This window comes from Felis catus, chromosome B2, assembly GCF_018350175.1.
Source record: "Felis catus isolate Fca126 chromosome B2, F.catus_Fca126_mat1.0, whole genome shotgun sequence".
NCBI classification, from domain to species: Eukaryota; Metazoa; Chordata; class Mammalia; order Carnivora; family Felidae; genus Felis; species Felis catus.
In genome coordinates, this window is record NC_058372.1 from 70586501 (window position 1) to 70603197 (window position 16697).

The 16697-nt window shown below is 38.7% G+C and overlaps 1 long non-coding RNA gene across 5 annotated transcripts in view; it reads right to left on the reverse strand.

The window, feature by feature from the left end:
* Window positions 1-16697, reverse strand: part of LOC109499749 — a 273969-nt gene that overhangs the window by 183319 nt on the left and 73953 nt on the right. For all 5 annotated transcript variants that reach the window (XR_006597932.1, XR_006597931.1, XR_006597936.1 and 2 more), the window contains one exon: window positions 8552-8601. This is a non-coding gene — a long non-coding RNA (uncharacterized LOC109499749). The remainder of the gene's footprint in view (window positions 1-8551; window positions 8602-16697) is intronic.

Here is a 16697-nt window from a genome sequence, read left to right on the forward strand (position 1 = left end):
AAAAAAGAAATCCAAAAAGATGCCAAGGAGGAAAAAAAGTTTATCTACAAGGGAATGAGAATCACAGATATTAACTTTCTCATCAGAACATGGGATGTGGAAAGGCAATGGGGCAAGGCCTTCAAAATTCCCAGGAAAGGGGATCCTGGGTGGTTCAGTTGGTTAGGCATCTGACTTCGGCTCAGGTCATGATCCCACGGTCTGTGAGTTCAAGCCCTGTGTTGGGCTCTGTGCTGACAGCTCAGAGCCTGGAGCCTGCTTAAGATTCTGTGTCTCCCTCTCCCTATACCCCTCCCCCACTTATACTCTGTCTCATAAATAAACATTAAAAAAATGTTTTTTGATTTCCAGAAAAAACTATTTTTTATCCCAGATTTCAATAGCCAACCTAATAATCACTCATAATTCATAATAAAAAACATTTTTGAACATGAAGGAAGTCAGAATTTTACCTTAAGTGTACCCTTTCTTAAGAATAGAAATTTATTTTCAGAGAATAGAAAAGTATTCCATCAAAACAAAGAAGAAAACCTGGGGGTCCCCAAAATAATGATTCCCACCCCAAGAGAGCAGTGAAGGGCAATTCCAGGATGATAACCACATAGCTGTGTTAGAGAGACCTAGTAAAGATTGGAGCCAGAAGACAGAGGGTGGGAGTGGAATGATTCAGGAAGAAGATGAGAATAAATAGAATAGATAGTATGAATGGGAGTTCAGAAAAACTTGAGGATAAAACAAAGACATTTGGTAAGGTGTAAAAAGGAGAATTTATTTGAACAGGAACATTCTCCATTGAGTGGCACAAGCGTAACTTGAATACCACAGACAAGGAAATAAAATACTAGTATATTACTTGGCTCTATAATGAACCATTTGCATGTGTGCCCATGTCAGTCTACAACCTTCAGGAAGCAGTAGTCAAGTCAGAGTTAGAAGTGCAAGAGGTGTACTAGGTGGAGATACCTATGAAAGATAAAGGGAAGAGGGAGTAGAAGTAAGCAGGAAAAGCTTTCAATGTTCAGTATTATTCTGACACCTGTAAAATGAAAGGAAGAAAGGGAGGCTTGAGTAGGAAGAGCCTAGACTATGATACCACTCTAAAAAACTCTCAACCAGCCCAACAGGGAGCCAAAAAGCACAGGTTTCCCTCTGCATGAGTCTCATTTTGGGCAGCAATGGCCAGCATCTGAACCTCTACCATGCCCAATCACTGGCTAGAGTTGCCCTGAGATAGTCAGGGAGAATGTATACTCTGCTTGAACACTTTAACAGCTCTCAAAGGCACCACAGCTGTCTGTACTCCTTGCTGCAGAAGTTCTCTTAAAAAGAGACTTGAATTGCACACTTCCTCCAATATATACAACACTCTGACTCAGACCTCAAGGTCTGACCTCAATACTAATTGTATCCAATTACTTCATTAGCTCAAAATCCAATTGTTTTCAATGATATGCACTGCTTTGTGTCAAGTCCAGATATGTATAGTCATTTGCTACCCCCTCTAAAAAAGCAGGAGTTGGGGGGAATTTGGCTTACCCAATATACCCAATCACAGGGAGGTACAGGATAACCACAATAAAAGCTATTCAACTATCAAATATCTTCAGTGATATGAAATACACTTTATTTGGAAAAACCTCATGAAGGTCACTCATATAGATTATTTTCTCATTTACATTTGAATAACACAGTCATGGTGTTGAGTGCCTCTCAGAATCACCAGTGATAACTGAGACTGATCTCTCCATTATCCTTGATTTCTCACCTCTCCCCAAGGGGGAAGTTATATTCTGCACCAAGCCTTAGGAGAGGAAATAAAGGCAGGTCCAAGGACCAAAAGGGTTCATGATAATGGATAAACTAGATTGAAAGCATTATATATAAGTAATTGTGTATCTTAAGATTATTTAATAGGGGACATATTTTTATGAGATAAAACTTTTATGTGATATGTGTACTTAAATTAAAAATTAATCTTAAATTTGAAAAAAAAAATGGTCCTATATTGTAAGAATTCCCAGAGCTCATAAGTGTCTCCATTAGCCAATCTAGAAGACATCAATTCCGCTGTCTGCATATCCATTATCCTCACAGGCCTCTGGTTCTTCCCTCTAGGGGTTTCTTTCTTGTCCATTATCCTCCTTAGATACATCTGAAGCGTGTCTGCATAACTTTCACAACCTACTTCTAACCAACGTAAGTTTGCAGACTTGAAAGTTGCTTTAGAGGTCAAAAAATCACAAGCTTCAGCAGCCCAGGCACGTGGTTATTTGTCAATAACATTCCCTCAAAAACTCACTAGGCTTCTAGCCTTTTTGTTTTCAAGGGATAAACACAGTCAAACACAACCAAGGTGGTTTCAAGACCTGAGGACTGACATTTTATTTACTATCTCTGTGCTATGCCTACAACACTCTCTGGCACAACCAGCAGCTATTGGAAGCCAACTGAGACTTGGGTGGCAAGGCAACGCCCTTAATCTTATCTCCTCAGCTAGAAAGCCTCCCAGTCTGACTGTGATGGTTGAAAAGGTTTGGGGTCCTATTCTTATCTTCTGCTAAAAATGACAGTTCCATAACTGCTTGAATTTGAATCACACAATCAGTTGACTTTTTTCAGGTGGGCAAGGCCCCAAAGTACCAAACCCCTAGTCATCTGAGATTGCCTCAGGCACAAAGTCTCTCAGCAGAGTTATATTCCTTTCCATTTTTACTTGCAAACTAGCTAGTTCTAGCCTGAGTTCTCCTTGCTGTTGTAGGGTCCTTTGAAAGAGATATGGAGCAGGCAACAGACACTGAATTTTTCCCTCCATTTTCCCTGGAGAGTTATTGGCTCACTTGGCCCATAATCTGCCAGTCCAGGTATCAGAGGTATACTTGTCACCATTTTGCTACACCATTTAAAAAAAAAAAAAAAAAAAAAGTCGCCCTTTTTACATTCTGCAACATCTATATCCTTGAAACCAAATGCACCTATTTAAGTTTCTGTTTGTGCAGTAGTACTCCGCTTGCACATACCAAATTTTAAATTAATTAGGATATAGGTTTAGCTGCATGAAGTAGAAACCTGAGTTAATGTACCTTTGAAAAGATAGATCATTTCTCTCTTACAAAACAGCAGGATAGAAGTAGGGGGCACATATTTTCTAAATGTTCATATCACCAGTTCAGACTTTTCATAATGAGGGAGGATCATTTGCCTATCTTAAAATAACATGACTCAGGGCTTATTTTTAAAACAAGATTTTTAAAATTGGATAATATAAATAACAAAAATGAGCAAGCCACTTTTTATGGACACCCTATAGTTTTATAGTTCTTAATCTAAATTTAAAATTTTATATTTCTCCCTTATGGCAAAAACTATAAGCCACCATATGCACAGACTACCCAGTGAGTTGGATTGGCTCTCTCATAGCCTTTGAGGTGTATTACAAGAGTCCCAGCCATTATCACCTTTCTTTTGTTATTTTGAAAGGGTTTTTTAAAATATATTTTTGGCTACAGTATCGGTAGTAGATTATACTATAATGTTGATAATTTCAACTGTATTTATTCATTTATTACTAGACCTCAACCACAGTCTTTTTCCCCTTTCACCTCTTTGCCTATAGGATGTACTGTATGTAGTCTTGCACTTTGTATAAATATATTAGAAATCTACAAATCTGTTTTGGATTGTTTTATACTGTTGGATCCTTATAATCAAAACTTTTACTAGGGTATTGAATAAATATAGTCTTACTAGAAAATAAAAAAAAAGTAGGGAGCACAAACAGTATAGCCCCTTCCTTTAAGGACATATCTTTGGAAGTATCACATCATTTTCCCTCACAACCCCTAGGCTAGAACACATCACATAGCCACAGTTAAGTAAAAAGAAAGCTGGGAAATGGATGGCCATGTACCTCACTAAAAATCCCAAGTTTCTCCTGCTGGAGATAAAGGAAAATCCCTGGGAGAGAGAAGGAAAATCAGGGATAACCAGTCTCTTCTGGCACTCTTCTCCCAGTCTCACCCCCTATTCAACAGAGAACATCCAGATTAATTCTCCTAAGACAGAATTGCCCCCAGAATTTGCTTCATCAAGACTAGTGAATCTCTATTGCCCAGCACATAAAAAATTAGTTTCTCGATGTCCTGACTTTCAAGGCTCCTTAATCATATTTTTTTCAAAGCCAAGATTAAATCTTATGTTTTTCACAAAATCTCAGGCTGCTTCAGCCTGATCTCTCCATCCTCTGTACTCTCAGTAAGGCAGTTTAGCATTTAATTATTCTAATTTTTAGTGTGCATATGTTTTATCTATTAAGAATGATGTGGTCATTATAATAAAGTTCCGTGATTTATCATTCTTTTTTATTTCCTCCCCACAACATATATTAAGGTGTAATATATAGAGAGATTACTTAATAAACACAAGAATTATAAGGGCAATAACTTAAATGTACAACAAAGAATCTTTATTTTCTTTAATATCATAGTTAAATAAACGTACTATTTGGGTTAGATTCTTCTTACAAGTAAATTTCTAAAAGCTCACAGAGACATTGTTTCATTTTAAAAACATGTATTTCTTCTCTTTCTTAATATTAAAGCATAAGAATTAGCAAAAAATGACAGAAATATAAGTAAATAAAATTATCTATAATCTCTATAAGAATTGACTAGACCTAATAATACTTGAGTATATATTCTTCAGTGAAAGATATGATTTCAAACATTTCAATGAGAATTCCATGCACAGGGTCATGGAACTGAGTTGTCAGAAAATTACTAGATTATTTTCTTAAGCACCTTTATGATCTTTCTTACTTGTATCTAAAAGGATTCTTCAAGCCTGCTAACATTCTTCTCCCTGTACTACTTTTACCAGGATATATACTTAAGCTGATTTCATTCTTTCAGGATTTGCTATAGACAAATTCATGGCTTTCAGAAGTAGAGTGACAAATGACACCCATCTATAGTCATAAAAGAAAGCATATAGTATTTTTATGTGTTCCATTTTTCTAGTCTCTGTTATAAACATTGATAATATAAATTTTCAAGCAAAAATGGATACTTACACTATATACATTTTGATATATTTTATAGTCTTCACAATTCGTGGCAAGGGAAAATGAAATATATTTTCTGAACTTTCAAATAAAACTTCCAAAAGATATATTTTCTCTTTAAAATGTTAATCATTAAATTATATCTACATCTTCTGATCTACATCACAGAGTTATGATGAAAATAAATGGAGAAATAAATTTGAAAAAAATCTGAGCTCTTGAAAGGAATAGAATTAATAACATAATATAAAGGTGAAGTACTATTTTATTTACAAATTCAAGATTTATTTTGAAATAGAAGTCACTCTACCATTGTATTTTATATACGGAGATATTTCTCAGAATCATTACTTTCCATATCAGTAAAAAAGAGATTGTTGATTTCTTTCCTTTTCTCTGTACAGGGTCCTCAGATGTGAAGCATTTCATTGAAATGACCTCTTCTCTATATTGAGAAATTGTGCATCCCACTGAGAGTAAATGGCCATGCACTTGTTTCAAAGGGAAATCACAAACATGAAGACTGCTCATGAAAAACTTGGAAGGGAATGCACCCACAATGGGCAACAGAATTGCAAAAATGAACACTAGGCATAATATAAAATCAGGAGGCAGTACTACCCTCATAATTGCTCCATTCCTTTACTTTTGACTCATCAAACTATTATTACTATCTTAATATTTTCCATATTGGCATCTGACAGTATTAGAAAACCAGAGAGAGGACAGACTCCTAGGCAAAATGTGAGTGGTTATTAAATCCTGGTGATAAACATATGGGTATTTGTTTTATCACTCATTACTGTTCTGTAGTTTTCTTAAGCTGGCATAATAAAAAGTTGCCTTATCTCAAGGTTTCAATCACTTCCATGTCATCAGCTAATAGCGCCTTCCCAGCCAGAACTAGGACCAGCAAAGGAATTCACTTTATTACTCTCACACCTACTAAAAATGAATGGTCTGATGTGGTGTCTGATTTTAACTAAATAAGCCAACTAATAAATTTCCAGATAAGGAAAAGTCCTGTCTTCTTTGTCTCTTGCCTCTGTGCAATTTTTGTGATCTGTTTCAAGAATACATCACACTTTGGGGCATCTGGGTGGCGCAGTCAGTTAAGCATGTGACTCTTCATTTCGGCTCAGGTCATGATCTCATGGTAAGTGAGTTCAATCCCCACATTGGGCTCTGCACTGACAGTGTGGAACCTAGTGAGATTCTCCCTCCCTCTCTCTCTGCTTCTCCTCCTCTATCTCTCTCTCTCTCAAAAACAAATAAACTTTATATATATATATATATATATATATATATATATATATATATATATATATATAAAAGAATACATCACACATGGTCATTTGCCCAAGCAGTCTCTAATACCCTCTAATGGTATCATTTATGTCCATTCCTCAAAAGGATTTCTTGGGTACATCTGGATGTGGGTTCATAGATTTCTATATAAGAATAAATCCTTTTCAGGGCGCCTGGGTGGCTAAGTCGGTTAAGCGTCCAACTCTTGGTTTCAGCTCAGGTCATAGTATCACAGTTCGTGAGTTTGAGCCCCATGTTGAGCTCTCCACTGGCAGTGCAGAGCCTGCCTGGGATTGTCTCTCTCCCTCTCTCTCTGCCCCTCTCCTGCTCACATTGTGTCTGTCTCTCTCAAAATAAGTAAATAAACTTAAAAAAAAGAGAAAGAATATATCCTTTTCATTGATATATATTTCTTCTTGCCTCATAATAAGACCTTTTCTTTTGATACTCATATTAAAGAAAAAGAGGGCAAAGTATAGGTTTTATTCAAATGACTTCAACTGGCCACCCAAGGAGAACCTTACACCTTAAACTGATTGTGAAAATAATAGTAAATAGCAATAATTAGTAAGCAATTATTGAGCACTATTTTGCTAGTTCTGGGCTAAGCACTTTAGTTGCATCTTTTCATTTAAATCTCATAATAATAATAATGATACTATGTTTATTATATCTGGAGAGAAAATTTACCTACTTTTCAGCCAGATTTGAGTTATTACTGTGTTTTTATAAAATTTAGAAATTTACAGTGGTATCAGCCCTAGTCACTGGGTCTTATTTGAGGTGACTTTTTTCACATTCAAAACCTCTTCATTTGCATTTCCCCTATGACCCCTCTGCAGTAGCCTCTGCCTCTCTATGAAACTGTTTAGGCCTGTCTACCCACATTTGTTTAGGCTGCATAATCACCTTCCACAGATTTCTGTTGTTTATCTTATCCACTGTGTTCCTCCAACAGATCCTCTTACTGTCACCCTCCACCCTGGGCTGCAGCCATCTACCTTTTATATATAAAGTGGGTGAATACAGACTTCAGTCTCCTAAGAATTTCTCCATGGACTGTTACGTTGTTGGTTCCTTGAATCCATTTCTATCTCTTGATTCCACAGTTTCTCCAAGGTTGATTTGGGGAGCAAGCCAACCACCCTGGCCCATTCATCTTCAGAAGAACCAGAAACCTTGATGTTGCTTGTTTATTATTAAAACCTACACTTATGGATGAAACTGCAGTTTATGTGAAATTCTAAAGCCATGGTCAGTGCTTATGTAATTAAACCCAGAGCCAACTGAGGTGTCATGATGAGACATGTGTGGACAAGTCACACACAACACAAGCAGTCAGTGTTTCCACATGGTCTTGCTTGGACCAGATTGCATTTGAAAACAACACAAAAAGAACAGACTTGAAGCCACCTGTCTTCTCTGCCTACCTCAGGCTGCTGGAAAGACATACATCAATGTTCTGAGCCACTCATGAAACTTAATTTAGTTTTAAGTCCTGGCCTATAAACTTTTGTAGAACAAGCATCACATAATTTCGCAAGGGCTTAGAGGCACTTGGATGGCTCAGTTGGTTAAGCATTCAACTCCTGATTCTGGCTCAGGCATGATCTCATGGTTCGTGAGATCAGGCCCCATGTTGGGCTCTGTGCTGCCAGGGTGGAGCCTGCTTGGGATTCTCTCTCCCCCTCTAACTTTACCTCTCTCTCTTTCTCTCTCTCTCTCAAAATAAATAAACTTAAAAAATTTTGCTAGGGCTTAATCTGAAAATCTTATATATTAAAAGGGGGAAAACTCTTCCCCATTGCTTCAGCTGCACATTCTTCCTAAGCCTCTGGAGCCCCACTTGGCCCAAATAAACTGCTAAAGCCAGAGCCTGTATAATTCAAGATTCAGCTGCAACAGCTGTGAATCATAGGCCTGAACTCTGTTACTGATGCTGTGGTCAGAATTTAATGAGACACCCTCCAGCCCCGCCACTTGTAGCTATAACCTTACTAAGGTCTGCATTGCATGCCCCCCATACTTATGGAACCCAGGTTATTTCTCTAATATTTGCCAAAGGTGCAACTCTCACTTTTCTTGAACATCTCACTTCTGATTTAAACAAGGATTGAGACATAATTATGTAAAGCAAGTTTGGTCCATATTAAAATGACCAGTTATATAAAAACAGCCACTCACCAATGAACAAAGCTTCCATAAGCTGTACCACATCAGGATGATAGCTGCACCTATCAGGAATGAAAGAAGAGACTTCATAATTAAAGCCATAGACATTAAAAGGATAATAAATAAATATTATGAACAATTTCCTGCCAATAGATACAAAAACTTACAAGAAACTAGATGAAAACTCTTTTAGAAAAACACGACACACGCACACACAAAAACAAAACAAAACAAAAACTAAGTCAAAATAACCACAGAAGGTAATTGGATTTGTAATTATTTCCCACAAAGAAAACTTCAGTCCAGAATTACTTCACTGGTGAATTCTATCAAACACTAAGGAAGAAATAAAATCAATATTATTCAATCTCTTTCAAGTAACCTAGAAGGAGGAACTACTTCCAAACTTGTTTTATGAGGTTAAAATAATCCTGAATCTAAAACTGGACAAGAACATTATACAGGAAAAAAAAAAAACTTGCAGTTCAAAATGCTTCATAACAAGAAACAACAAAATTAAAGGGCAACCTACACAATGGGAGAATATATTTGCAAGGAACATATTGATAAAGGGTTAGTATCTAAAATATATAAAGAACTTATAAAACTCAACACCCAAAAAATCAAATAATCCAGTAATCCAATTTAAAAATGTATAGAATTAAATTAATAACACAAGAAACAACAGGTGTTGGCAAGGATGCAGAGAAAGGGTAATGCTCTTATACTCTTGGTGGGAATATAAATTGGTGCAGCCACACTAGAAAACAGTATGAGGTTTCCTCAAAAAGTTAAAAATAGGAGGTTTGCAAGATGGCGGCTTAGGAGGACGCTGGGCTCACCACACGTCCTGCTGATCACTTAGATTCCACCTACACCTGCCTAAATAACCCAGAAAACCGCCAGAGGATTAGCAGAACGGAGTCGCTGGAGCCAAACGCAGACGAGAGGCCCACGGAAGAGGGTAGGAAGGGCGGCGAGGCGGTGCGCGCTCCATGGACTGGCGGGAGGCAGCCGGGGCGGAGGGGCGGCTCGCTGGCCAAGCAGAGCCCCTGAGTCTGGCTGGCAAAAGCGGAGGGGCCGGGCGGACTGTGTTCCGACAGCAAGCGCAACTTAGCGTCTGGGAGGACATAAGTTAGCAGCTCTGCTCGGAGTGCGGGAAGGCTGAAGGACAAAGGGAGGGAGAGCTGCTGAGCCCCAGGACAACAGAGCTCAGTTTGGCGGGGAACAAAGGCATTCGCCAGCGCCATCTCCCCCGCCCATCCCCCAGCCAAAATCCCAAAAGGAACCAGTTCCTGCCAGGGAACTTGCTCCCTCCGCGCAAACACCCCACTCTGTGCTTCTGCGGAGCCAAACCTCCGGCAGCGGATCTGACTCCCTCCTGCTGCCACAGGGACCCTCCGGAAGTAGATCACCTAAGGAGAAGCGATCTAAGCCTGCCCCTCCTGCCCCTGTGCACCTTACCTACCCACCCCAGCTAATACGCCAGATCCCCAGCATCACAAGCCTGGCAGTGTGCAAGTAGCCCAGACGGGCCACACCACCCCACAGTGAATCCCACCCCTAGAAGAGGGGAAGAGAAGGCACACACCAGTCTGACTGTGGCCCCAGCGGTGGGCTGGGGGCAGACATCAGGTCTGACTGCGGCCCCGCCCACCAACTCCAGTTATACACCACAGCACAGGGGAAGTGCCCTGCAGGTCCTCACCACGCCAGGGACTATCCAAAATGACCAAGCAGAAGAATTCCCCTCAGAAGAATCTCCAGGAAATAACAACAGCTAATGAGCTGATCAAAAAGGATTTAAATAATATAACAGAAAGTGAATTTAAAATAATAGTCATAAAATTAATCGCTGGGCTTGAAAACAGTATAGAGGACAGCAGAGAATCTCTTGCTACAGAGATCAAGGGACTAAGGAACAGTCACGAGGAGTTGAAAAACGCTTTAATCGAAATGCATAACAAAATGGAAACCACCACAGCTCGGCTTGAAGAGGCAGAGGAGAGAATAGGTGAACTAGAAGATAAAGTTATGGAAAAAGAGGAAGCTGAGAAAAAGAGAGATAAAAAAAATCCAGGAGTATGAGGGGAAAATTAGAGAACTAAGTGATACACTAAAAAGAAATAATATACGCATAATTGGTATCCCAGAGTAGGAAGAGAGAGGGAAAGGTGCTGAAGGGGTACTTGAAGAAATAATAGCTGAGAACTTCCCTGAACTGGGGAAGGAAAAAGGCATTGAAATCCAAGAGGCACAGAGAACTCCCTTCAGACGTAACTTGAATCGATCTTCTGCACGACATATCATAGTGAAACTGGCAAAATACAAGGATAAAGAGAAAATTCTGAAAGCAGCAAGGGGTAAACGTACCCTCACATATAAAGGGAGACCTATAAGACTCATGACTGATCTCTCTTTTGAAACTTGGCAGGCCAGAAAGAATTGGCAGGAGATTTTCAGGGTGCTAGACAGAAAAAATATGCAGCCGAGAATCCTTTATCCAGCAAGTGTGTCATTTAGAATAGAAGGAGAGATAAAGGTCTTCCCAAACAAACAAAACTGAAGGAATTTGTCACCACTACACCAGCCCTACAAGAGATCCTAAGGGGGACCCTGTGAGACAAAGTCCCAGAACCTCACTACAAGCATAAAACATACAGACATCACAATGACTCTAAACCCGTATCTTTCTATAATAACACTGAATGTAAATGGATTAAATGCGCCAACCAAAAGACACAGGGTATCAGAATGGATAAAAAAACAAGACCCATCTATTTGCTGTCTACAAGAGACTCATTTTAGACCTGAGGACACCTTTAGATTGAGAGTGAGGGGATGGAGAACTATTTATCATGCGACTGGAAGCCAAAAGAAAGCTGGAGTAGCCATACTTATATCAGACAAACTAGACTTTAAATTAAAGGCTGTAACAAGAGATGAAGAAGGACATTATATAATAGTTACAGGGTCTATCCATCAGGAAGAGCTAACAATTATAAATGTCTATGCGCCGAATACCGGAGCCCCCAAATATATAAAACAATTACTCATAAACATAAGCAACCTTATTGATAAGAATGTGGTAATTGCAGGGGACTTTAACACCCCACTTACAGAAATGGATAGATCATCTAGACACAGGATCAATAAAGAAACAAGGGCCCTGAATGAGACATTGGATCAGATGTACTTGACAGATATATTTAGAACTCTACATCCCAAAGCAACAGAATATACTTTCTTCTCAAGTGCACATGGAACATTCTCCAAGATAGATCACATACTGGGTCACAAAACAGCCCTTCATAAGTATACAAGAACTGAGATCATACCATGCATACTTTCAGACCACAATGCTATGAAGCTTGAAATCAACCATAGGAAAAAGTCTGGAAAACCTCCAAAAGTATGGAGGTTAAAGAACACCCTACTAACGAATGAGTGGGTCAACCAGGCAATTAGAGAAGAAATTAAAAAATATATGGAAACAAACGAAAATGAAAATACAACAATCCAAACGCTTTGGGACGCAGCGAAGGCAGTCCTGAGAGGAAAATACATTGCAATCCAGGCCTATCTCAAGAAACAAGAAAAATCCCAAATACAAAATCTAACAGCACACCTAAAGGAACTAGAAGCAGAACAGCAAAGGCAGCCTAAACCCAGCAGAAGAAGAGAAATAATAAAGATCAGAGCAGAAATAAATAATATAGAATCTAAAAAAACTGTAGAGCAGATCAACGAAACCAAGAGTTGGTTTCTTGAAAAAATAAACAAAATTGACAAACCTCTAGCCAGGCTTCTCAAAAAGAAAAGAGATGACCCAAATAGATAAAATCATGAATGAAAATGGAATTATTACAACCAATCCCTCAGAGATACAAACAATTAACAGGGAATACTATGAAAAATTATATGCCAACAAATTGGACAACCTGGAAGAAATGGACAAATTCCTGAACACCCACACGCTTCCAAAACTCAATCAGGAGGAAATAGAAACCTTGAACAGACCCATAACCAGCGAAGAAATTGAATTGGTTATCCAAAATCTCCCAACAAATAAGAGTCCAGGACCAGATGGCTTCCCAGGGGAGTTCTACCAGACGTTTAAAGCAGAGATAATACCTATCCTTCTCAAGCTATTCCAAGAAATAGAAAGGGAAAGAAAACTCCCAGACTCATTCTTTGAAGCCAGTATTACTTTGATTCCTAAACCAGACAGAGACCCAGTAAAAAAAGAGAACTACAGGCCAATATCCCTGATGAATATGGATGCAAAAATTCTCAATAAGATACTAGCAAATCGAATTCAACGGCATATAAAAAGAATTATTCACCATGATCAAGTGGGATTCATTCCTGGGATGCAGGGCTGGTTCAACATTCGCAAATCAATCAACGTGATACATCACATTAACAAAAAAAAAGAGAAGAACCATATGATCCTGTCAATCGATGCAGAAAAGGCCTTTGACAAAATCCAGCACCCTTTCTTAATAAAAACCCTTGAGAAAGTCGGGATAGAAGGAACATACTTAAAGATCATAAAAGCCATTTATGAAAAGCCCACAGCTAACATCATCCTCAACAGGGAAAAACTGAGAGCTTTTTCCCTGAGATCAGGAACACGACAAGGATGCCCACTGTCACCGCTGCTGTTTAACATAGTGCTGGAAGTTCTAGCATCAGCAATCAGACAACAAAAGGAAATCAAAGGCATCAAAATTGGCAAAGATGAAGTCAAGCTTTTGCTTTTTGCAGATGACATGATATTATACGTGGAAAATCCGATAGACTCCACCAAAAGTCTGCTAGAACTGATACGGGAATCCAGCAAAGTTGCAGGATACAAAATCAATGTACAGAAATCAGTTGCATTCTTATACACTAACAATGAAGCAACAGAAAGACAAATAAAGAAACTGATCCCATTCACAATTGCACCAAGAAGCATAAAATACCTAGGAATAAATCTAACCAAAGATGTAAAGGATCTGTATGCTGAAAACTATAGAAAGCTTATGAAGGAAATTGAAGAAGATTTAAAGAAATGGAAAGACATTCCCTGCTCATGGATTGGAAAAATAAATATTGTCAAAATGTCAATACTACCCAAAGCTATCTACACATTCAATGCAATCCCAATCAAAATTGCACCAGCATTCTTCTCGAAACTAGAACAAGCAATCCTAAAATTCATATGGAACCACAAAAGGCCCCGAATAGCCAAAGGAATTTTGAAGAAGAAGACCAAAGCAGGAGGCATCACAATCCCAGACTTTAGCCTCTACTACAAAGCTGTCATCATCAAGACAGCATGGTATTGGCACAAAAACAGACACATAGACCAATGGAATAGAATAGAAACCCCAGAACTAGACCCACAAACGTATGGCCAACTCATCTTTGACAAAGCAGGAAAGAACATCCAATGGAAAAAAGACAGCCTCTTTAACAAATGGTGCTGGGAGAACTGGACAGCAACATGCAGAAGGTTGAAACTAGACCACTTCCTCACACCATTCACAAAAATAAACTCAAAATGGATAAAGGACCTAAATGTGAGACAGGAAACCATCAAAACCTTAGAGGAGAAAGCAGGAAAAGACCTCTCTGACCTCAGCCGTAGCAATCTCTTACTCGACACATCCCCAAAGGCAAGGGAATTAAAAGCAAAAGTGAATTACTGGGACCTTATGAAGATAAAAAGCTTCTGCACAGCAAAGGAAACAACCAACAAAACTAAAAGGCAACCAACGGAATGGGAAAAGATATTCGCAAATGACATATCGGACAAAGGGCTAGTATCCAAAATCTATAAAGAGCTCACCAAACTCCACACCTGAAAAACAAATAACCCAGTGAAGAAATGGGCAGAAAACATGAATAGACACTTCTCTAAAGAAGACATCCGGATGGCCAACAGGCACATGAAAAGATGTTCAGCGTCGCTCCTTATCAGGGAAATACAAATCAAAACCACACTCAGGTATCACCTCACGCCAGTCAGAGTGGCCAAAATGAACAAATCAGGAGACTATAGATGCTGGAGAGGATGTGGAGAAACGGGAACCCTCTTGCACTGTTGGTGGGAATGCAAATTGGTGCAGCCACTCTGGAAAGCAGTGTGGAGGTTCCTCAGAAAATTAAAAATAGACCTACCCTATGACCCAGCAATAGCACTGCTAGGAATTTATCCAAGGGATACAGGAGTACTGATGCATAGGGCCACTTGTACCCCAATGTTCATAGCAGCACTCTCAACAATAGCCAAATTATGGAAAGAGCCTAAATGTCCATCAACTGATGAATGGATAAAGAAATTGTGGTTTATATACACAATGGAATATTACGTGGCAATGAGAAAAAATGAAATATGGCCTTTTGTAGCAACGTGGATGGAACTGGAGAGTGTGATGCTAAGTGAAATAAGCCATACAGAGAAAGACAGATACCATATGATTTCACTCTTATGTGGATCCTGAGAAACTTAACAGGAACCCATGGGGGAGGGGAAGGAAAAAAAAAAAAAAGAGGTTAGAGTGGGAGAGAGCCAAAGCATAAGAGACTGTTAAAAACTGAGAACAAACTGAGGGTTGATGGGGGGTGGGAGGGAGGAGAGGGTGGGTGATGGGTATTGAGGAGGGCACCTTTTGGGATGAGCACTGGGTGTTGTATGGAAACCAATTTGTCAATAAATTTCATATAAAAAATAAATTAAAATGATTGTTAAAAAGCTGTCAATAAAAATAAAAATAAAAAAAAGAAATGCAAAAAAAAAAAAAAGAAAAAGTTAAAAATAGAACTACCCTACAATCCAGCAATTGCATCAGTAGATATTTACCCCCAAAATACATAAATACTAACTTAAAGGGATACATGCACCCCAATGTTTATAGTGGCATTATCAACAGTAGCCAAATTATGGAAAAACCCCAAATGTCCACTGACTGATAAATGGATAAAGAAGATGTGGCACATATACACAATAGAACATTATACAGCCATCAAAAAGAATGAGATATTGCCAGGGGCACCTGGGTGGCTCAGCATGGAGCCTGATTGGGATTCTCTCTCTCCTTCTCTCTCTCTCTCTGCCCATCCCCTGCTCTCACGCTCGCTCTCTCTCTCTCTCTCTCTCTCTCTCTCTCTCTCTCTCTCAAAATAAATGAAGATTTTTAAAAAGAAGGATATCTGGGTGGCTTGGTCAGTTGAGCACCTGACTCTTGGTTTTGGCTCAGGTCATGATCTCATGGTTTCATGGGTTCAAGCCCTGGGTCAGGCTCTGCTCTGGCAGTGCAAAGAGCGGCTTAGGATTCTCTCCCTCCCTCTCTCTCTGCTCCTCCCCCACTCATGCTCACTCACTCTCTCTCTCAAATGAATAAACTTTTAAAAAAAAGAATAAAATCTTGCCATTTGCAATGATGTGGATGGAGCTAGAGAATAGTATGCTAAGCAAAATAAGTCAGAAAAAGACAAATACCATATGATTTCACTCATATATGAAACTTAAGGAAAAAAAAAACAAACAAGCAAAGAGAGATAAAAGAGAGAGAGAGAGACAAATCAAGACATAGACTCTTAACTATAGAGAACAAACTCATGGTTACCAGAGGAGAAGTGGGTGGGGGGATGGATTAAATGAGTGATGGGCATTAAGGAGAGCACCTGTGACGAGCCCTGGGTGTTCTATGTAGGTGTTGAATCACTAAATTGTACACTTGAAACTAATATTACACTGTATGTTAACTAACTGGAATTCAAATTAAAAACAGGGAAAAAATAGAAAAAAACACTTATGAACATGCACATAGAAATCCTCAACAAAGTAGTAGAAAATTAAATCCAGCAATATATAAAAAGGATAATAAGATATGACTAAGGGATGCTTACGCCAGGAATGCAAGATTTAAAGTGGGTAAATCTAATTAATGCAATCTACATTACCATAGTAAAAGAGAAAGATATTGAACAATTCTCTTCCAAGATCAGTAACAAAGTGCATGCTTTCACCACTTCTATTTCACAGTATATGACCCTTGGTAAGGGCTAAAACACAGTTAAAAAAAAAAAAACCAGAATGTTTTTTAATAGTTACCCTATTATTAACTTCTTGAATTTGTATGGTCCATTTGTTATCTTGTTGAAC